The 22,976-nt window shown below is 43.0% G+C and overlaps 1 long non-coding RNA gene across 2 annotated transcripts in view; it reads right to left on the bottom strand.

Annotated features, from left to right (window-relative positions):
* Positions 1-22,976, bottom strand: part of LOC149523724 (uncharacterized) — a 122,104-nt gene that overhangs the window by 90,430 nt on the left and 8,698 nt on the right. Inside the window, exon 1 of one of the 2 annotated variants that reach the window (XR_016350544.1) lies at positions 13,717-13,835. The exons of the other annotated variant lie outside the window; for it this stretch is intronic. This is a non-coding gene — a long non-coding RNA (uncharacterized LOC149523724). Of the gene's footprint in view, positions 1-13,716; positions 13,836-22,976 lie in introns of those variants that run through there. 2 annotated transcript variants of the gene reach the window in all.

Below are 22,976 nucleotides of genomic sequence, written 5' to 3' on the forward strand. Positions count from 1 at the left end.
TCTTCCGCCTGGATAGGTGGCCTGTAGTAGACACCTAGCATGATATCACCCCTGTTTTTTACTCCTTTTAGTCTAACCCAGAGACTCACAACACGCATGTCTTCTACGTTCATCTCCACCTCAGTCCATGTGTGTACATTTTTTAATATATAAGGCAACACTTCCTCTCGTTTCCTCGCCTGTCCTTCCTGAGTAAGCTGTACCCTTCTATACCAATATTCCAATTGTGTGTATTATCCCACCAAGTCTCTGTGATGCCAACAATGTCATAGTTGTATTTATTTATTAGCACTTCCAGTTCTTCCTGCTTATTACCCATACTTCTTGCATTTGTATATAGGCATCTAAGATACTGAATTGATCTTGCCTCCCAGTTCTGTCTTGTCCCTCCTTTTTCTCTGCTATTATAGCCCACATTCCCTCCCATTTCCAACCCATCTTCCAGGTCTCCATGTTCTTCACTTACCGGTGGGCTTTGATCACCTGTCCCCATTGAACCTAGTTTAAACCTCTCCTCACTAGGTTAGCCAGTCTGTATCCAAATGCAGTGTTCCACTTCCTCGAAAGGTAAACGCCATCCCTGCTTAGCAGTCCTTTGTGAAATAGCATCCCATGGTTAAGGAAGCCAAAGCCCTCCTGGAGACACCATCTTCACAGCCAGACATTCACCTCCAGGATGCACCTGTTTCTGTCTGGGCCCCTACCTTTGACAGGAAGGTACGAAGAGAATACCACATGTGTGCCATACTCCCTCACCCATACTCCCAGAGCCCTGTAGTCACTCTTGAGCCACTCAGTGTCACACCTCGCAGTATCATTAGTGCCCACATGGATGAGTAGCATGGGGTAGTAGTCAGAGGTCTGGATAATCCTTGACAATGCCTCCATAACATCTCGGATACGGGCCCCCGGCAGGCAGCATACCTCCCAAGATGACATGTCAGGGCAAAAGATGGGCGCCTTTGTCCCCCTCAGAAGAGAGTATCCGACCACCACTACTCTACGTGACCTATTCACAGTGGTGGCAGCAGACCTCCCAGCCTTGGGGGTACGATGCTTCTCCGCCTCTGTTTTAGGGTGTGATTCCTTATCTCCTGTATCAAGAAGAGCATAACAGTTTCCTAGTACCATGGTGTGAGGGTTTGGAGCAGGGGTGGAGCACTGCCTGCTGCCAGAAGTAATCAGCTGCCAGTGTCCACCCTGAGCCGTCTCCTCCTCCACCAGTGGTGTGTCAGCAGTCATGTGTACTGGGACAGCTACCTCAATTGTCTCCACATGAACACTGTCTAGGAATTGCTTGTGGATTCGGATGCTCCTCAACCTAGCCACCTCCTCCAGTAGCTTTCCCACCCGCTGCCTGAGAGAGTCCACCAGCAGGCACCTTTCACATTGAATGGTCCCCCCAGCCTGGATATCAGTAAGTGGGAATTGCAAGCCACAGTCCCTGCAAAACCACACCAGGATCTGAATGGAGGCATCCATGCTCAGGTGTTCTGTCTGGCTACAGGCACAGGTGGAGGAGACAGAAGCAGTGCTAGCACAGGTGTTGCAGGTCTTCTTGACCATCATAGGACTCCCTCTGTCAAACTCCTTCTTAAACTTCCCTGTCTGCAGCCCTCTGGTCGCTCTGCCTCTGGCTTTTAAAGCCTGCTCACCTAGGTCAGGCCTACCCCCTCGTGAGTCACACAGGGGAAGGCTGATCAAAGGCAATCAAGGGAACAATCAAGGGAACAGAGGTCAGACACTCAGTCCCAACTTCCACAGCAACTGAAACTGAAGTCATCTGAAATCAAAATCAAAATTCAAACAGTTGAGCAAACTCACTCATGCCAAAAGCTAGTACTTTCACTCTCACCTGGTAGGCTGTTCAGCGGCGGAATCTCTTGCTTTCCCTCTTAAACTCCCCTGTCTGCAGCCCCCTGTCCACTTCGCTCCCCTGGTTGCTCTGCCTCTGGCTTTTCATAGAATCATAGAATCATAGGACTGAAAGGGACCTCGAGAGGTCATCGAGTCCAGCCCCCCGCCCTCAAGGCAGGACCAAACTCCATCCCTGACAGATGTCTATCTAACCTGTTCTTAAATATCTCCAGAGAGGGAGATTCCACCACCTCCCTTGGCAAATTATTCCAATATTTGACCACCCTGACAGTTAGGAATTTTTTCCTAATGTCCAATCTAAACCTCCCTTGCTGCACTTTAAGCCCATTACTCCTTGTCCTGTCCTCAGAAACCAAGAGGAACAAATTTTCTCCTTCCTCCTTGTGACACCCTTTTAGATATTTGAAAACCGCTATCATGTCCCCCCTTAATCTTCTTTTTTCCAAACTAAACAAGCCCAGTTCATGAAGCCTGGCTTCATAGGTCATGTTCTCTAGACCTTTAATCATTCTTGTCGCTCTTCTCTGTACCCTTTCCAATTTCTTCACATCTTTCTTGAAATGTGGCGCCCAGAACTGGACACAGTACTCCAGCTGAGGCCTAACTAGTGCAGAGTAGAGCGGCAGAATGACTTCACGAGTTTTGCTTACAACACACCTGTTGATACAACCTAGAATCATATTTGGTTTTTTTTTGCAGCATCACACTGTTGACTCATATTCAACTTGTGTTCCACTATGACCCCTAGATCCCTTTCCGCCATGCTCCTTCCTAGACAGTCGCTTCCCATCTTGTATGCATGGAACTGATTGTTCCTTCCTAAGTGGAGCACTTTGCATTTCTCTGTATTAAACCTCATCCTGTTTACCTCTGACCATTTCTCTAACTTGCTAAGGTCATTTTGAATTATGTCCCTATCCTCCAAAGAAGTTGCAACCCCACCCAGTTTGGTATCATCTGCAAACTTAATAAGCGTACTCTCTATCCCAATATCTACATCATTGATGAAGATATTGAACAGTACGGGTCCCAAAACAGACCCTTGAGGAACTCCACTTGTTATCCCTTTCCAGCAGGATTTAGCACTGTTAACAACAACTCTCTGACTACGGTTATCCAGCCAATTATGCACCCACCTTATCGTGGCCCTATCTAAGTTATATTTGCCTAGTTTATCAATAAGAATATCATGCGAGACCGTGTCAAATGCCTTACTAAAGTCTAGGTATATGACATCCACCGCTTCTCCCTTATCCACAAGGCTCATTATCCTATCAAAGAAAGCTATCAGATTAGTTTGGCATGACTTGTCCTTCACAAACCCATGCTGGCTATTCCCTATCACTTTATTACCTTCCAAGGTAATACCTCACCTAGGTCAGGCTTTAAAAGATGGCAATAAGGATTGGAAGAACAGCTTTTATTCGCAAATTCCCTTCTAGTTCCAGGTTCATATGTAAATAGTAGGCTTTTGCAATAAAGAAACCAGATATCCTACAAATATCACAGACTCACCAAATGCAATACTTGCTAGCAGAGATCTTTACCTCCTACCTGCTTAAGTGAGGAACAGTTTTATGACATCAAAATAAAAGGCACAGTTTCCTCGCTCTACTTCTAAGTACAATTTAAACATGTGTATAGAGGACTCAGTCATAGCCTGTGGCAGTTTAAGTGTACTCTGTTTGTCAACCCTATTGCAGAGGTGTTAGCAGTGGTCAGAAGGCAAGATGCCAAAGGCGCTATTTTACTGTACATTGTGCCTAGCCAAAAAGAATTCAGGAACTGCTGTGCAAAAAGGGCATTCCGCAAAAGCTCTCATTTATATTTTTATGAAAAAGGAAAAGGACAGTCTAAAAGTAAAGAAGATTGCAGAGAGCAAATACAAATAAACTAGCTGTTCTTTGGCTCTTGCCCATAAGGGATTAGGGAATTGAAAGACAGACAGGGAGCCGATAGGATCACTGTTTACTCATCCAGTCAAGTTGACTTATTACACGTATTTATGGCAAGGGACCAAAAAGACGGTAAAAGTTATTTCATTGATTTTTCTGGCGTATATAGATAACATTACTGTCAGAACCATCCTTTCAAAAAATTAAATAAAGTTTTTCTCAATTTGTTAATTTTTTTAAAAATCACATTTTGATATGATTTTCACAGCAGCAAGTTATTTCCATCAACACCACTGTTATGCAAGGTTAAAAAAAAATCTAAATATTTACTTTTTAATCCGTTACATGTTAGAATTTAAAGAGCTTTTCAGTTCAAAAGAACTTCCAGTTTTCTGTTGCATTTTTCATCATCACTGCATGCAATTCCACATTGTAGCTTGGAAAAATATAATTCAACCAAGAGATTTTAAACGTGTACTTTATAATTGTATTCATCTGAATAGTTAAATGTTCCTTGTCTTTTTTAATAATGTACATACTCCTGTTTAGAAATCTACTATACATTTCACCTGTGCCTCAGTTATTAAAAAACTATTGATTTGATAAAAAAATATAATCTATAGGCTCCTACCTTGAGGGAAGAAAATCTATAAACCTCAAGAAGATGCATGTTAAAGTTAAATCTAGAAAGTGAGAGTCAGTGGCTAATATTGTACACTTAAAGGCACTTCAGGGCAGAAAGAATAACCAATCTGTCAATCTTGTTACCAAGCTTAAACAAATAATATTGATTTTATGTATATATTTTACAGTATAACATGCACATATTTAAATGCGTTAATAAAAGCATGGCCTAAATCACTTTTCTCATAAATGCCAGAAATAATCTACATAATTCTAAGAAAATAGTTTGGCAAAACCATCCACAGCAAATCTAAAACAGTTTCCTACTGTTGTGAAGCTGCATATGTAAAGTGATAAACATACCAAATAATACACTAGCTACAATCAAACGTCCTATCTATCACAGTGTCTAATTGGGGGTAGGAAAACAAGTTTAGATAAAATAGAATTTGATTTTTCTAACTTCATTCCAAACTCAAAGATTCAAGTGTCACTTTAATCTCTATGGGTATGTCTACACTACAAAGTTAATTCGAACTAACAGCTGTTAGTTCGAATTAACTTTCATAGGCGCTACACATGCAAACCGCTACTTCGGACTTAATTCGAACTAGCGGAGCGCTTAATTCGAACTAGGTAAACCTCATTCTACAAGGACTAACGCCTAGTTCGAATTAAGTAGTTCGAATTAAGGGCTGTGTGGCCACTTAATTCAAACTAGTTGGAGGCTAGCCCTTCCCAGCTTGTGCTGGTGGCCACTCTGGGCCAAACCAGGGAAACTCTTCTGCCCCCCTTCTGGCCCCAGAGCCCTTAAAGGGGCACAGTCTGGCTATGGTGCCCGTGCCAGGCGCAAGACTGCCAGCACCCAGCCAGCAGACCCTGCACCTGGCACGGCATGAACCAGCCACCTGCTGCCACCCAGCCCGCCGCCTCTTCCCGGGACCAGGCTGGCATCTCCCTGGAGCCTGCCCAGGGTAGCAAGAGGCGGGTGCCTGCCTGGTCTAGTGCAGAGATCGTGGACCTCATCCAAGTTTGGGGGGAGGCCTCCAACGTCCACGACCTCCGCACTAGACACAGGAAAATGGCCATCTAGGGCAGGATAACTGCCAGCCTGGCCACCAAAGGCCACATGTGAACCCAGGAGCAGGTTTGCATGAAAATCAAGGTGGTCCAGTGAGACCCTCAGCCCTAAACTTAGAACATAAGAACGGCCATACTGGGTCAGACCATCTAGCTCAGTAGCCTGTCTGCCGACAGCGGCCAACACCAGCTACCCAGAGGGGATGGACCGAAGACAATGACCAAGCCATTTGTCTCGTGCCATCCATCTCCAGCCTTCTACAAACAGAGGCCAGGGACACTGTTCCTACCCCCTGGCTAATATCACTCCATGGACCCAACCTCCATGACTTTATCTAACTTCTCTTTAAACTCTGTTATAGTTCTAGCCTTCACTGCCTCCTGTGGCAAGGAGTTTCACAGGTTGACTATTTGCTTTGTGAAGAAGAACTTTCTTTATTAGTTTGAAGCCTGCTACCCATTCATTTCATTTGGTGTTTTCAAAGCCCAAAACATCTTTTTTGAGGTGATACCATGTCTGTACACTGTACTGAAGATATGGTGTACCATCATTTTATACTTCCCCTCCTTCTCCTTCTCCTGGCTTCCCCCTGCCAGCTCCCTCCTCCCAGGTTTCCCCCTCCCCTCTCTCTTCCCCTCTCCCAGCTCCTTTTCCCAGTCTCCCTAGAGGTTAATCACCCCCCTCCCAGTTTTGTTAAATAAAGAGAGTTTCTATTTTTGAACATGTGCCCTTTATTTTTTACATCAGGAAGGGGGGCTAGGGAAGGGGTAAGTGGAAGGAGGTGAGGGAGGAATGGGGCACAAGCCCCTGATGGGAAGGACTGGGGTGGCTCTGCAGGCTCCTCGGGATGGAAGCTCTCCTGCAGCCCCCCGATTGACTCCCCCGGATGGCAGCCTGCGGCAAGTGCAGCCGGGCTGATGGCCGAGTGCTGTGATGTGCCGAGTGAGGGCACTCAGGGCACTCCAAGCCAGGACTGCTTTGCTGTCCCTCATTGAGGTAGACAAGCAAGCAGGGAACCCTGAGAACTGTCTGTCTGGGGTGGGGGTCGGGTCCCTTTAAGCACATCCCTCGGCTAGCCTGAGACAGAAGCTCCTCGCTCTAAGTCCTAACCTGATGCCCTGCCGGCACTGCTTCCAGCCAGCCTTAACTTTGGTTCAGGGTCCACTCAATGTGGACATGCTAGTTTGAATTAGCGAAACGCTAATTCGAACTAGTTTTTAGGTCTAGATGCACTAGTTCGAATTAGCTTAGTTCGAATTAACTAATTTGAACTAAGTTAGTTCGAATTAGTGCTGTAGTGTAGACATACCCTATGGGTCTAACTAGTATTTCTTGATAGTTTTAAATCAGAAGTATACTTTTATTGTATAGCTATTTTTCATTGTATTTCCAGCCTTGTTAAAACTATAAATACTGAAATCTTTCATAAGAGTTTCATCTTGCCCAACTCCATTCCCCATGGTTTTCAAATCTATCCTAATTAACAAAGCATTAGAATATCCATGCCACACTCTCTACTGTATTAAGTGAAGAGCTAACATAAATAGATTCTGATAAGCATTAACTAATCAGTTACACTTTTGCATATTTTCTCATATGAAATATACAATGCTTTCAAGGCCTGTTCATCACTAATTCTGATCCTATACTTCCATAGACATGTTTGGAAAATTGGACATTCCTGCCTTATGTTCTGTTGTACTTAGTGATTAATCAATACTCATTTCTAAAGTTGCTTTCTTAGTCTCATCATATCAGGGTTGGACTTCATGCTTCATTCTGCAAACCCGATTCTCACAAATGGTGCTCTCATACTGATTGGCACTACTTGTGTGACCATATGTGACTACAGTCTCCAGGATCAAACTTTAAAACATACCACGGGCCTAAGAATGTGTAATGAAAAGACCACAAAGACCAAATTTTCCTTTCATTTTCACCCATGGTACAGCATTGGTTTCAATGAGATTACATGGATGTAACTGAAAGCAGAATCTGATAATGGATATAAAAATATGCTTTATGCCTACTTAAGAAAAACAAACAGGTAGCATATAAATGTGATTGTATTGCCATGTTATTGTAAAGCAAAATGTGTTCACCTGCAATGAAAGGAAACATCCAAGTATGTTCCCACAGTTATCTTGTTGAGTTTTTTTCACTACTATAGCCTTCTATATAATGATTAATGTATTTTATATTTTGTCACCTGCATTTCAAATAGTGTAATGTTACCAAACTGCAAGGGATCATCTTAATATACAGGCACAAAGCAAGATGCACAGAGATTAAAAAGACTATAAATACAATGAAACAACAGGTGCTTACTCTAGGAACACAGCAAAAATGCAGTTTCTTCTCCAGGAAAAAAAATCAGAAAATTGAGATATTGTGGAAAAATCCAAAATTATATTTTGTAAAATCCCAACAAAAATTTACAAACATTATATTTTTGTAAAATAACCCAACCCATCTGTTATTAAAGACTTTTTGCCTCCGTAGGCCCCGCTGTTATGGTCCTGGGAAAATCTTTTTCATGCAGCATTTTGGGTGAACATTCATCTTTTTCTAATAATATCTTCAGTGTCACCTCCCCTGGTTACAAATTAGATTATGTTGCTAGACAGGTATCCCATCAGATCATTCTATGGCTGAATGAATCTAATTTATTCCATCACAGATATCTGATAATCACAGAAGTATCACTAAGTGAACTTCATAAATGTTTTCATAGTCATACTGTTAAGTATACAGAAAATGAAACTAACGCCATGATAATTTTATTCTAGATAAGAACCAAACTGTGACAAGAAAATGCAGGTACTTGCAAACCAAGAGATGTATTACAGTCAGTTAAAATTATGTCCACTGAGAGTCCTTTCAACATCTGTAGTGTGGGTATAAGTAGCTTTATGGGATTAAATGAGTGCAATGGAAATCTAAGGTGTTGGGGGAAGAGGGAGGTGTCTTCTATACCACTTCTGAATTTATTTTTTCTTGGTGAGGAACAGGGCATTAGAGAGTCCTTAGAAGTAATGGCACAATGTTAATAATGTGGAGAACTGGTTAAAAATGCAAAAACAAAATCAGAACATAATTTTCTATCTAAGTTGGTTCCCTTTTGAAGAGTTCCTTTTGGGTACAAAGAAGTGAATAATGTCTAGGGCTCCTTCCTCCTCTTATTTCCCCCCTCCCCCTTTTGCTACTTCAACTCTGTGACTTTTCATAACTTCTCTAATATTTGCAAAATTACCGTGTGGCAGAGTTATAGAGGGTTTTTTCCCCCTTCTTCCACTCTAACTTTTCCAAAGTAGGAAACATTTTGAGAAGTTACAGACTGAAAAAAGGAAATGAATAAAAACAAACCCCTAGATATCATTCGTTCTGTTGCATTCAGAGGCAAAAAAAAGGTGAAAAGGAAGGGGAAAAACAAAAATACAAAATATTTTTAAAATTGTTCTTGAAAATTGAAATAAAACATTGTTCAGAATTAAAGAGTTGTGTCAAAACCAACATGGCTTTAAAACATTTCATTTGATAAAACCACATTTTCTTGTCTGAACATTTTGAATCAGCTCTAGTATTGCGTTTGACTTTCAGATAACACCACCTAAAAGTAAGTTTCCTCTAATTTAATTCGAATACTCAAGATTTCTGAGGTAATTATCTTCCTTTTTACACTCAAGACCACTTTTTAAATGTCAGGGTAAGCTAAGATCTACCCCATCCCTTCCCCAAGACCCCACCCCTTCCTTGAGGCCCCACCCTCTCCATTCCCTTCCTCTCCATTTGCTGTCCACAGCCTCTCCATTTGCTGTCACTGGGTTGAAACAGGAGGTGCGGGCTCTGGGGTGGGAATAAGGGATTTGGGTGTGGAAAGGGGTGAGAAGTGCAAGCTCTGGGAGGAAATTTGAATACAGGAGGAGGTGGAGAAGGTGATGCTGGCTCAAAGAGGAGACTCCATGATGGAAAGTGTTGGGGTCAGATGGAGGGTTAGGGTGCTGAGCAAGCCACAGATTTGTGGATGTGGGGGTGCAGGAGTTTGGTCTGGGGTGTATGAGTGTCATAAGAAGCCATATGCAAGGCCTGCAGCCTAGAGAGCCAGGATGAAAGCTTCTGTCCTTGGAGTACACAGCCTAGCACAGCCTTGAAACCTGTAAACGCAAACACCAGATGGCCCTTATCAGCCACAGCCCATGCAGTTGAGCAGGGAATGTAGTGAGGAATAAATCACATTGACCTCGATTTCAACTTCATGAGAATGCTAATAGTGGTGTGGGGCCAGTATGCGCACACCCAGTAAAGAACAGTGTGGGGAGTCCTGTGCCTGGTAAGTTTCACCAGGGACCTAAACCTCGGAGGGTGCCCTGGATTCCTCCTCTTCCCCCACCCAATTGGAGGCACGTTGACCGCGGCCCTTGAAACAAGGATCAGGGACGGGACTCCCTACGCTAGAAGTGACGTAACATTCCAAGTGCCTTTTACTCTTATTTGGATTGCTCTAGCACTTGCTGATATGCATTCTGTAATAGCTATAACAACAATTCAGCAACATTAACTCTGTAGTAGCAGTGACATAGTGAAACTAATAAAACAAACTATCCCTAATCACCTCTGCGTTGAAGCGAATCCATAATCCTGTTTGTCCATGGCACCGTGAGTTGACAAGGAGGGGCTCAGGACAGGGAAGTTGGGAGTTTGATGGGCTCAGGAAAAAGATTTGCAGTGTGTAGATGGTACAGGAGTGTTGTGGCATAAGACCAGGGATGCAGAGGTGCAGGAGTTTGGGAGTGTGAGGGGCTCAGGACAGAGGGTTCAGGTGCATGATAGGCTTAGGGTTGGGGTGTGTGTGGGGATGCAGCAGTATTATGATGCTGTGACCAGATGGGGGCTTGGCTCCAATTGGAGGATTGTTGGCCAGGCTTCATTTTTAAACAAAATATTATGTCCAACACAAAACATTTCAGCATTTATGGGAGGGGTGGTGAATCTATTTTGGGTCAGGGACGACTGACCCACAGATAAATCAGTTGGAGACCACACATGTGAGATGCAAAAAACAACCCTTCCAAAACCCCAACCCTCACTGATGTGGCCTGAGACACCTCCCTTCCCTGGCACTCCAATCCCATGGTGGGGGGAGAGTAGTAGGACTGAGGTTCAAGGCCTTAGGCCAGATTAACTCTTCTACAGTTCCATGGTTAGTGGATTTTATGGGTCCCTCTACACTCTCAGGTGTGGCCAAAAATGAGAGATCCAGTATTCGGACAGGGCTGCCAGTGAGTGGGATAGCGGTGTAGAATCCAGATGGAAAATAGGGTACAGGAGCAAGCTGGGAGTAGGTGTCTGGCCAGGAGGGAGGGGGCAGGAGCAGGGTGCTGGTGGAGGCCTGAGCAGGGGGCAGGGCACAGGGTGTTGGTAGGGGCTAGGTCAGGGGGAAGAGCCAGAGTGCTGGTGAGGGTCTGGCCAGGGGGAGGGGGCAGGGACATCTCAGCGAATACCTGTGGGTCTCCAGGGACGAGGATCTTTGGGTAGCGCTGAACGAAGCTGCTCCAGATCCTGCACCACCATCTTAATCCCCTCCTTCTGCCCCACCCCTACCCAAAGTACAGGGAAGACAAGAAAGCACACGTGCTGTTGTGGGCAGGGGAGGCACATGCGCTTTCTTGTCTTCCCTTCCTTCCCTGTGCTGCCTGCCTACCTTCCTGCGGCAAGGGGAAGAGAGGGAATCCTGCAGTTACATGCCAGAGCCATCGTCCCATTGTCTCAGGAGGCATGCGTGGTGCTCCTCCCCTCCCCACAATAGCAGGCGCACTTCCTGAGAATTTGGATCTGGCGCACAGCCATGGGTCTTCTCCCCCCTTTGCCCCCCCCCTCTGCTCCCATGCCGCAGGAAAGAAGGAAGGCAGGCAGCATAGGGAAGGAAGTCCCATGGCTGCACACCAGAGCTGTCATCTCAGGAAGCATGCCTGCTATTGTGGGGAGGGGAGGAGCAGCCACGTGCTTTCTTAGATGATGGATTTGGAGCGGGACTTCCTCCCCCCCCCCCCCATACTGCAGGAAGCTGATGCTACCTCCGTTTTCACAGGAGATTGTAGTGCCAGCGTGGGCTCCTTGTTGGGGGGGGGGGGTGGAAATGAAGGAGGGCTGGGAACACCTTGCAATCAACTGGTTGGCGACCCTAGAGCTAAAAAAATCCCAACATACAAACATCAGACACATGCATATTTTACAGTGCTTTTCTCTTGAGTGTAATTGAGTAGTTATTGCCCAGTTTGGTTTTATGTTGGCTACTGTAAATTGCCTAATACTATTTTCTAGAAACAATAGAAACAATACATGTATATTCAAAAGACATGAAATTATATTTTCACTGCACTCCTGACTCCGAGTCAGAATATTTAAGGATTAGTAATATGTTATAGTTCTCCCATAGAATGTAGTCCTTAATTTCCTTCCTCAAACCTATTTCTTCCCTTATATATGCTACCCATACGAGTGAAACACCATCTGAATTTCAAGATTGAAAAGAATTCTAAGAAGCATAAGAAAACAATACTTTATTTTATAAATTTAGAAAGGCTAGACTCTAAGGGTGTGTCTAGACTACAGGGTTTTGTCGACAAAAGTGGACTTTTGTCAACAAAACTATACCTGTGTCCACACTGCCTTTGAGTTATGTCTACATAACGTCGACAAAACTCAGCAGTCTTGTCGACGTATGTAAACCTCATTCTACGAGGAATAACGCCTTTTGTTGACGGAGTTCTGTCGATAGAAGGCGTTATTGCATCTACACTGTCCTTTGCGTCCTGCTTTGCGGCTTGCTTTGTTGACAGAACTGGATGTAGTCTAGACGCTCTTTGTCGACAGAACCTTTGTTGACAGTATCTGTTGACAAAACTTCTGTCGACAAAACCCTGTAGTCTAGACGTACCCTAAGGGAGGAGACATAGTGGTCTTATATCAGGTCTGAAATATGTAGGAACACAGGTTCAAGTCCCAAAAGGATTAATTCAGTCATTCATCCTTCTCAGGCTATGTCTAGACTACAGGCTTCTTTCGGAAGAAGCTTTTCCAGAAGAAATCTTCTGAAAAAACTTCTTCTGAAAGAGAGTGGCCACACTGCCAAAGTGCATCGAAAAAGCGATCTGCTTTTCCGAAAGATAGTATCCATTCAGTGTGGATGCTATCTCACATATAAGCTGTGATTACTATGAGTGGAATGGCCACCAGGGCACCTGTGCTTTTTCCTCTTTCCTCTTCTTGTGAAAGAACTCCTACTTCCCCATCTACACATGCTTTTTTCCAAAAGAGCTCTTTCGGAAAAAGGCTTCTTCCTCGTAGAAAGATATTTACCAATGTTGGAAAACCCCCCTCTGTTCTTTCAATTTTCTTTTGAAAGAATGTGATAGCAGTGTGGATGTAATTGAAGTTTTTTCAGAAAAATATAAGGACCTGGGGCACTTTTCATAACAGAAGGTATTTGCCCTTGTGTGCTTTGAAAAATTTCCCACCCCTCCCACTGTAAAGCTGTGTATGTGCCAGCTACTGTTCTCCTGGATTTGAGTGGTGGATGAAGTAATCCCTGTTTATACATTTATGTTTCACTTTGGTTTCTTTAAGAGTGACAGGTGTTATTATTTTAATAAGAATTGGTTTCGTGGACCCCTCATCTGTGACACAATACACTAAATCCCACAAAACAGCAGAACCCACCTCAGCTAGTTCAGAAGGGAATAGATCTGCGTAAGGAATTTTAATATATTTTTGCAAACTAAAACAAATGCCTATTGTTTATTATGAGGTGTTTAAGATCTTACTAACATCAATTGATCTTTTGCAGTATATAATACAATATAGTACACAGTAGCATCCAGAAAAGACTTCTTTTTGAAAGCCATAAAAAGTCTCTTGAAAATAAGTGGCAAAAGATTGAAACAAGCCTCAGAGATTGGGGATTTTTGTTTTTGTTGAGACAATGTTTAGTTTCTTTGAATATTGCGGCTGCAGCTGTTTATAGCAGTCACTAAATCTCAGTGTAACTGTTGTTATTGATCCTTAGGATCTAAAACAGTAGTCCAATGGAGTTTTTGCCAGCTCCTGAAGTGTCCTTTATATACAACATTAAGGACAATGATATATTTGTTTTCTTATTTGCAGAAGTACATATAACTCTATCATTCTATACATCACCTTCATTGATTGGTTTATTTCTAAAGATAGGTGGCAATTTACCTGCAGGACACTTGTTCCTTATTCATTAAGAGCGATCAGTAAACCCTCTGGTGTTCATTAAAAAGATTCTTCTGTACACAGCAGCAAAAAATATTTCCTTGAACAATGTTTCCAGCCACTGTAAGGTCAAGGAAATATATAACAATTATTGTGAATGTAATCTCTATTGTACCTTTTATTTTGAGTGCATCCTGGAGGCATCAGGGCTAGATTCATGCATCTTGTTTAGATCCTCTCTGACCCTCTTGCCTACTTTTTAATAATATTTATCTTTCACAGGTTTATAAATGTTGAGATTTAGTAGAGAAAATTCTTGGTGAGGTAATGAGCCAAAATATGACAAAACATCAATCAAAGAAGCTGCTGACTTCTGACCCTTCCTGGGTTTGATTTTATGACTTTCATATCTTTGAAGTTATGAAAAGAAGACAAGATATGACAGGTGCTGTGCTTGGAGAAACCACTTAGTCAATTTAATTCCAGCCACCTGTGAGTAACTCCACAGAACTACTTCAGCACATTTGAAAGTATGCAGTTCCCTATCTTTCACATTGCCTGGACAATGCATTAGCTTCAGTCTGCATTTGCTAGCCTTTGATTGGCCCCATTAGTTAAGTAAAGAATTTATATAAAAGTGCAACAGTATTACATTTCCTTGGTGCTTTATGTCAAATAAAAAAATATCTATCAGAGAAATTGCTCTGAAGAAGCAGAAAACTATATATAAACACAAAGGGGGTTTGTGTGAAATGTTAAAATAGCATGATGGAATGGTATGCTTGTATAACAGAAGAAATATAATTGTAATACACCGTTAGCAGAGAATGACTGATAGAAGGGAGGATGGAAAGGAGAGACCGTGGACTAGGAAATGTAATGGGCCAGGTCATCAGCTAGTGTAACAGGGTATAGCTCCTAGAACTACTAACTCTGTGCTAGTTGCCCAACTAGTTGCTAGTATAAGGAATAGGATGGGTAGAGAGCTCAAGCTCATAGGTGGGGGTGAAGGACTTACAAATGCTTTTCATGGAGTTCCATGTGCAAAGTCTGGGCTTCATGCAGAGAAAGGTGAATTTCACAAGCAGGGAGGTAATAGTATGGGTTTGTGAAAACACCAGTTCTCAGATTTGGCTGGAACACTAGTGCTCTGCAGAGCACTTGCCATTGGTCCACAGACAGCTGGCTGGTCCAGTTGTGCTGGCTGTTTTCCTGAGCTCTGTTTCATACCAGATGAGACTGGGACTGATGCCTTAGGGGCGAAATGAGATTCTCCTTCGTTTTTTTCACTTTGGATCATGGAGGAAAACACGACCATACAAAATTAAAAACATGGGGATGGACCATGCACCATCTGTCAACACAAAGGGAACCATTTATACCAGCGTTTCTTAAAGTGTGTTTTTCTTAACAAAAAAATCCTTGGTGTTCCCCTTAAAAAAGTTATTGTTTGATGTTCCTGAGTCTTAAAAAGTTTAAGAAACACTGATTTATACCTAGAAACAGGGCCCCACTACTTCTAGGGCGAGCTCCCCTCCAGATGCCACCAGTGTAATTCAAGGTCTGTGCTAGGGCAGAAGTGAAGAAGAGGTGGGCTAGGGAGATGGAACTGGGGAGATGCAGGTCATCCCCATTCTAGCCCCAAAGAAATTATATAAAAAGGTAACAGAGTCCCAGGATACTATGTTCTCCCTAGTGCCCCACTGACACACAGTAGCCACCTCTGTTGACCAGTCACAGACAGAGCATAAACCATACCTCTTACAGCAGGGTAGTGGTACCAGGCATACAAGCGTTGCACACCCAGGATCTATACAAGGCATTGCATGTCCTTAAAATAGAATACACTGCAGAGCTCAACTGAGATGGTGTGGCCTCCTCTCTTTACACTGCACTCTTTCCTCACCATAGCAAAGCTATGCTTACAAAGTCTAACCAAAGCCTGAGCCCTAGACAAGTCTACATCAACATTTCATATTTTCCATACAATACATGGATTAATACAATTCATGAGAAATACAAGGTCCCTCACCAAAGGCTCTTGTGTAAATTACATGGCCATGGGATAAGAGGGAAGGTCCTTTCTTGGATTGAGAACCGGTTAAAAGACAGGAAACAAAGGGTAGGAATAAATGGTAAATTTTCAGAATGGAGAGGGGTAACTAGTGGTGTCCCCCAAGGGTCAGTCCTGGGACCAGTCCTTTTCAACTTATTCATAAATGATCTGGAGAAAGGGGTAAGCAGTGAGGTGGTAAAGTTTGCAGATGTTACCAAACTGTTTAGGATAGTCAAGACAGAAGCAGACTGTGAGGGACTCCAAGAAGATCTCACCAAACTGGGCAACAAAATGGCAAATGAAATTTAATGTGGATAAGTGTAAAGTAATGCACATCGGGGAAAATAACCTCAACTATACATACAGTATGATGGGGGCTAATTTGGCTACGACTAATCAGGAAAGAGATCTTGGGAGTTATCGTGGACAGTTCTCTGAAAACTTCCACACAGAGTGCAGTGGCGGTCAAAAAGGCAAATAGGATGCTAGGAATTATTAAGAAAGGGATAGAAAATAAGACCCAGAATATCTTACTGCCCCTGTATAAAACTATGGTACGCCCACATCTTGAATACTGTGTACAGATGTGGTCTCCTCACCTTAAAAAAGATATTTTGGCCTTGGAACGGGTTCAGAAAAGGGCAACTAAAATGATTAGGGGTTTGGAATGGGTCCCATATGAGGAGAGGTTAAAGCGACTGGGACTTTTCAGTTTAGAAAAGAGGAGACTGAGGGGGGATATGATAGAGGTCTATAAAATCATGAGTGGTGTGGAGAGGGCCGATAAAGAAAAGTTATTTATTAGTTCCCTAAATAGAAGAACTAGAGGACACCAAATGAAATTAATGGGTAGCAGGTTTAAAACTAATAAAAGAAAGTTCTTTTTCACACAGCATGTTGTCAACCTGTGGAACTCCTTGCCAGAGGAGGCAGTGAAGGCTAGGACTATAATAGAGTTTAAAAAGAAGCTAGATAATTTCATGGAGGTTAGGTCCATAAAAGGCTATTAGCCAGGGGAAAAAATGGTGTCCTTGGCCTCTGTTTGTCAGAGGCTGGAGAGGGATGGCAGGAGACAAATCGCTTGATCATTGTCTTCGGTCCACCCTCTCTGGGGCACCTGGTGTTGGCCACTGTTAGCAGACAGGATACTGGGCTAGATGGACCTTTGGTCTGACCCAGTTCGGCCGTTCTTATGTACATGTGGAACCACCACTGATGGAGGGTGCTTGAGAAAACATGATAGGTTTCTTGAGTACCCTACATGGTATAGTTAACAGTTTTCCACATTAAGTCTATTCATATTTGTTACAACAAAAAGACGACAATAATACAGAAGAAATCCCACACACCCAAACCCATAATCCGGCAAGTTAACAATACAAGGGAGTTTGCGTGTGTGTGTGCATGTTCAGCAATCTTTTTTTCCTGCCTGAGGCTGCCACTTTGATAACCTCCTGCAGTCCCAAGGTCGTATATTACAGCATGCACAAAATACTATGAAAAGTAATACATAATAAACCCTGAGAGATGTAGAGAGCAGACCCTGACAAGTTTTAGCCATAATTGTGTTAAAACCTTGACAGTACTTACTTTTGAAAATTGGATTCTGAAAAGTACAAATATGTGCATTTTAGAGCATTTACCCTGCAGCCCAGCAGTAAGTTCACAGGTGGTCCCTGACTCTCAATTCAAATGTTAGTTAATGCACCATCATCACAGAAGTAGAAAGCCTGGATACATCGGACAAGGGGAGAGGATAGTCTCTTGTGATCCTGGTCAAGATCTTGGAATTGCACAAGCCTTGGAGGATTCCAGCCCTCCGATGCTTAACCATAATCAACGCTGTAGGAAAGTAACCACTCCATAAGAATATGTTGCTTATTAAAGTGGCCCCACACTGTCTAGGGGCTGAGCCTAAGAAGTGAACACACATTTTATGTACCCTGTAATATTAAAATCTATAAAGGTATATGAGAATTTTTCAAGTAAATGGGGCAACTTGAGCCAATGGGGCTGACAGACTCACCGGTCCTTTGGGCAAGGTGGGGGCCTTACTCCATGCCCTGGGAAGGGGCGGGGCTTTTGGCAGATAGGGCAAGAGGGACTAGCCTCAGAAGTTCCACTGTGAGAGTTTTCTCTGCCAGCTGGTGGCAAGACACTGAATTGGCTTAGCCAAATAAAAGATTGCTCTTATTGCAAGCTGTGTGTGTGTGCATGCGTGTGTGCGCGCACTCAACCTCAGCCAAAGTAAAAATCAGGATTCCTTTTCTCCCCAGGCAGTTATAGCTGTTGTACAGTAAGAGAGCATCACCCTGTCTGATCCAGACAACAAAGAGTGATTTCTTTCAACCAGAATCCAAGCTGTTATACAGCACGTCCAGAATTTAGGGCAAGATGAACATGAGTACCAGAGACAGCAAGTATAGAACAGACACAGAAAATTTGTACTGATTGTTATTAATATCCTCTGACACCAGTTTGATTTTTCCTTCTTAAGATATTTGGGTTGGGCATAAAATGAGAGACCTATTGACTCATATGCTCAGTTTTGCACTGCCTGGAGTCAGATACCTACAATTTTTTCTAGGTCAAATTAAACGAATATAATAAAATCATGAAGAACAACTCACATATTTGGGCTCAAGACATGGATCTCAAACATTCTTCAGACAACTAAAACAAAAATTTCAGGATGATATTTGTTAGCAACTTTCCACCTATTTTAAAGCACCTTGAGTTGTCTTGGCATGGTAAGTTGTCATATGGAGAGATGTGCAGTCTGTGTTAATTTTGTACCTATTCAAGACATTGGTTTTGTACAATTTCCACCTAAAAGTTCTGATAGGAGTTGTTGGCTGCATATGACTGCAGGGATACACAAGACACTTGCAAACCTTTTGAGGATATTTGCAGGCATCTAGAGGATCTGATCATAATTAACATGAAGCCCTCAAGTGTCCGTGCTCCCTACTGGTATCGTTAGCACCCAAGAAAATTAACCGTGAGATATTATTGATGATATTGTTTGATCTTGCAGTTATGATGCTATTAGCTGTGTCACCTTGTAAACTTAAGTATCATTCTTTGGTTTTATTGAAACAACTAAAATATCAAAACAGCCTATTAACCCTTCATGTGAATCAGATTCAAGAGAGAAACATATTGTGTAGTCTACTTCTCTGCTTTTCTCTTGCTCTGTAACGATTTAGCTGCATTTTTTTTCTGGTTCTTTTTACCACACTACATCAGCTGATTAACTCCGGTCTTCTGACAGGAACGGCAATTGCCCTACTTCTACCCAGCCGGAGAAACTCAGTAGACAAATGGACTGTGGAACCATGAAATGGCTACTTTCTTTAGTGAGCCACCTCCTTCACCCCCCACTCAAACCAGAGAGAACATCTGGACTTGTTTAAAGAGAGTCTTCTGAGAAGTTAATGTTCCGAATCCCTGTGATGTATATAGGGAGGGTGCTAGCTTTCTACATTCCAGTATAGGTAGAGGCTACTTCCTGCCTCCTCATAACACTTAATCCATCACCACTATCACCTCGGTACCTTCAGTGGTCTGGACTGTCAGTGTCAGCGTCATCTGGTCAGGGTCATCCTGACCCACTCCTGACAGGACCTCTACTCCGTCAGGGATAATAAACTTTCGGCTGTGTGCGTAACAATCGGTACTCCCTTTATCTAGAGTGTTAGACCCCGTGCACTTGGGTCAACACAGGAAATCTCTGAGAGGCCCCGGAAACGACAGATGCAGGCAAGGTTTGAAATCAATTGAGCAGGTTTATTGTCAAATGCGAAGCTCTACCAGTTGGTAACAGAGATCAGTAAAATGTTACACCACTGGGCACTATGGCCCGCGTTGACAAGGTACCAACACCGGGCAGGCCTATTGCCATATATCAGATATTAACAGCAGTTAGTCAAAGGTAAGCTACTGTGCGTTCTGTAAGTTCAGGCAATGACACCTGCCGTTCAGGCGCCTAGTGCTCTCCCCCCCAAGGTCGGCTGGAGAGCACCCTCTGCAGTGTCCTTTTATAGACAGGTACAAACAACTTACATAATTTCTTTACATACCAGGTTACCACCCTCTGTTGCCTAGTTACCACCCCTCACTTTATGGAAGGGGGGCTTACTTACTATCCTTCATGCTGTCAATCTCGACCCAGTCCTGAACCTAGGTCGGTATGTGCATTAGTTTTTAGGGAGTTTTTGTACCAAGACATTTCTTATTAAGATGTTCCATTACTCCCCTTTGGCTTACAGTGCCTCCCTGTGTCCTTCCATGCTCAACCTAACTTACACAATCACATAATTATCAATAGGGCTTCTTTCTTGGCTCCTGTGAATTATTAGGAAAGGGATAGAAAATAAGACCCAGAACATCTTACTGCCCCTGTATAAAACTATGGTACGCCCACATCTTGAATACTGTGTACAGATGTGGTCTCCTCACCTCAAAAAAGATATTTTGGCCTTGGAAAGGGTTCAGAAAAGGGCAACTAAAATGATTAGGGGTTTGGAACGGGTCCCATATGAGGAGAGGCTAAAGAGACTGGGACTTTTCAGTTTAGAAAAGAGGAGACTGAGGGGGGATATGATAGAGGTATATAAAATCGTGAGTGGTGTGCAGAGGGCTGATAAAGAAAAGTTATTTATTAGTTCCCATAATAGAAGAACTAGAGGACACCAAATGAAATTAATGGGTAGCAGGTTTAAAACTAATAAAAGGAAGTTCTTCTTCACACAGCGTGTTGTCAACCTGTGAAACTCCTTGCCAGAGGAGGCGGTGAAGGCTAGGACTATAATAGAGTTTAAAGAGAAGCTGGATAAATTCATGGAGGTTAGGTCCATAAAAGGCTATTAGCCAGGGGATAAAATGGTGTCCTTAGCCTCTGTTTGTCAGAGGCTGGAGAGGGATGGCAGGAGACAAATCGCTTGATCATTGTCTTCGGTCAACCCTCTCTGGGGCACCTGGTGCTGGCCACTGTCGGTAGACAGGCCACTGGGCTAGATGGACCTTTGGTCTGACCCAGTACGGCCGTTCTTATGTTCTTATGTTATGTGTTACTGAACCAAAGTCTTGCTCACTAGATTGCAGGCCTGTTGCTGTTTCCATGTTGCAGGCCTTAGGCCTGCTGACTCCATATTACTGACGCTCAACTTACTACACCAGCCACCCATCTGTGCCTGCATATAATCTCACCACTCTCAATGCAGTAATCTTTCCCTCTGTGGAGTCTGCCTGCCATCTATAACAGCATTTCTGAATCACTAACTCCATCACATCAACTATTATAGCTCGTTGTCCACCAATGCTTCAAGTGGCACACATCATAATTTACCTGGCATTGCTCAGGTCCTTAATTCAATTAATTTTTGGAAAATAAAATGAAAATGTAGATGCTTCATTTGAATCATTGTTCTGGGGTGTGGCTATGGATGAGGAGTTCAATATGCAGCCTGCCCTAGGAAAAGAGAACAGGCCCTGCCCTTTCTCACCACAGCAGGTTGGGGCCAGGTGTGATGCACCTTTCGATGACTGCTGTAGCTTTACTTTACATAGCTGAGGGAAGGGGACATGCGTCCTGACTGAGGCAGGCACAGATGTGTTCATACTCTGCTCCCCGTCCAGAAGGAGGATTGCAGCAAACTGTGCACTTTCCCCTCATTCCCTGACAAAAAGGAACAGCCAGCAATGTTCCCAAACAAATGGGAGGGTGAGCTTCAGTCGCTTATTCCCCTGCCCTTCTGACAGGGTGCTTGGGAGTTGGAAGCTCAGGGCTGGGACAGTCCCTAGTGGTGGTGAGAGGTATGGTTTTATCAGAAGCAATCCCATTCCAGGCACAACCAACCCCTTATCTTGCTTTTAAGTTATGATAAGAGGAAGGTGTATACCAAATTCAGTGATCCTAGCTCTTACCGTTTAGGAGGAGTTCTTGAAAACCAGACAGACAGGCAGACAAACTCCAATATATAGTAGATGTAGGGCTACATTCTGCTCTCAGCTACATCAGTGTAAATCCAGAGTCAAGTTACTGACTTCAGCAGGAAAGGGGATGTGACTGGGATGCTTCAGCCTGGTGTGATCATTTCAATCAATGGGCCTCTTTCAATTGACTTTAGTAGAACTTGGATTATCCGCTAATTCATCTTTGCCCCGTAAGTACAAGTAAGGACACTATTTGAAGATAATGGGTTGCCACAGAGGGTAGAGTTTGCTTGTTTTCTGTTTTTAGTCTAAAAATTCTTTATTAATGGTAATGATGTGTGGGATGTAAGGATCCAGTTTAACTCTCCTGAGCCAAATTTGTTTTGGAAGTCAGTAAGTATTAATGACATAAAATTCCACAATACCATTTATATAGAGTCACTTTGTGTGCATATATCTATATCTATATATCTCTATATGATGCAACACTGAGTAAAAAGAGCTTTGTGCATGGAGAAAGGATGGTGAAGAGGGAAGAAGATGCTGAAGCTCTTTTTGTATGATAATCTTGCAGTGCTGCGGATCTAGCAGGTGAAAATTTTATGACTGACTCTGGAATTCTCACAATATTCTATTTACATATGAAATCAGTGATGAACAATTTTCCAAATCTGCCAAGCATTTAGGGTTGCCAGATAGTTTCACAAAAAATACCAAATGTGTTGGGGAAAAAAATTGGTTGAGAAAAAAAAAAGTTGTTGAGCAAAAAAACCCCAAACCCAATCGTACAAACACCAGCTGCTGCACCTTTAAATCCCCATGCTCCCCCACTCTCCCTGCCCTCTCCTCCCCCCTGGCCAGACATGGCAGGGGAAGAATGTCCCAAGCAACCTTCCATTCGAGAAAAACAGAAAATATATTTTACATGTCTGGTATTTTCAGGTTTTTTTAGCAGACAGAGGCCGCAAATACCAGACACCTGGCAACCCTACAAGCATTTTTGTGGGTCATATTGTTCATAACTAAATGGTTCAAAGGCATTTTTCCCCACACTAATGTTTTTTCCTGAAGCTACACAACTCTTTCAGTCATCATCATTGCCACCAGCAGTCTACCTTATCAATACTCTTGTGCTCACAAACTTTGATAGTGTCAGTCTCAAATGATCCACTTTGGTGAACTCAGATTTTTTTCATCACAAGCTTCCTCAGTTGGTTTTTATTCCTTTACTACTACTAGAGGAAGACTCAGAAATCAATCTATAGTGCAA

This window comes from Pelodiscus sinensis, chromosome 12 (genome assembly GCF_052426305.1).
Source record: "Pelodiscus sinensis isolate ZL-2025 chromosome 12, ASM5242630v1, whole genome shotgun sequence".
In the NCBI taxonomy this organism is placed as follows: domain Eukaryota; kingdom Metazoa; phylum Chordata; order Testudines; family Trionychidae; genus Pelodiscus; species Pelodiscus sinensis.